This window comes from Podarcis melisellensis (assembly GCF_964234715.1).
Source record: "Podarcis melisellensis genome assembly, chromosome: 4".
Taxonomy (NCBI): domain Eukaryota; kingdom Metazoa; phylum Chordata; class Lepidosauria; order Squamata; family Lacertidae; genus Podarcis; species Podarcis melisellensis.
Genome location: NC_138531.1, coordinates 29,378,115 through 29,379,167, shown reverse-complemented (window position 1 = coordinate 29,379,167; position 1,053 = coordinate 29,378,115).

Genomic DNA, 1,053 nt, shown 5'->3' with positions numbered 1-1,053 from the left:
GCTTTTCAGCTGGGGAGTTGTTCTGTTCCAGTTTCACAGGTGTGCACAATAGCGTCACACTTTTGTGACAGTCTAAAAATAAGAGACTTACTTGGTAGCCCAATTCATCCAGCCCACTAAGGCTGCACTTAACCATGCACACATTTGATTTTGGGTTGTTGTTTTCAGAAAAATTTATTGATTTTCACAAAATTATAAACACACAAACATACAAACAGACAAACATAAATCATAACCTTATTAAAACTAATCTTATTAACATTGTTAAGTGACTTCCTCGTATCCCCCAATTGGATTTCAGTGCAAATCACTTTAATGGTTTTCCAAATCAAAATTCTTTTAAACTTAACATTTGATTTTGTTGATGCTTATGGGCTGCATGTTTTTAGTATTATATGGATTTGTTGTTGTTTATTTACTGGTTTTAAACTTACAAAATGTATAAGTTTATAATTTTTATTTTAAAATATTTCTTTTATACATTTTCTATTTCTGCAAGTTGCCTTGGGGCTTTTTGAAAAAGGTGACCAAAAATTTTAAATAACAATAATGTAATCCCCATTGAACACAAGAGGACCTGCACATAGGAATACACTGTAGAAACATGAATTATGCTTATCCCTGTGTTATGTAATGTTGCTGTTCCAGGTGATTAATGGGTTCTTGCCCTGAAGATTAAAGCATCTTCATACACACAATGAGTGGTATTTAAATACACTTTACTCAGACTTGCCGATCGAAAGGTCGGCGGTTCGAATCCCTGCGGCGGGGTGCGCTCCCGCTGCTCGGTCCCAGCGCCTGCCAACCTAGCAGTTTGAAAGCACCTCCGGGTGCAAGTAGATAAATAGGGACCGCTTACCAGCGGGAAGGTAAACGGCGTTTCCGTGTGCGGCTCTGGCTCGCCAGAGCAGCGATGTCACGCTGGCCACGTGACCCGGAAGTGTCTCCGGACAGCGCTGGCCCCTGGCCTCTTAAGTGAGATGGGCGCACAACCCCAGAGTCTGTCAAGACTGGCCCGTACGGGCAGGGGTACCTTTACCTTTACCTTTAGTC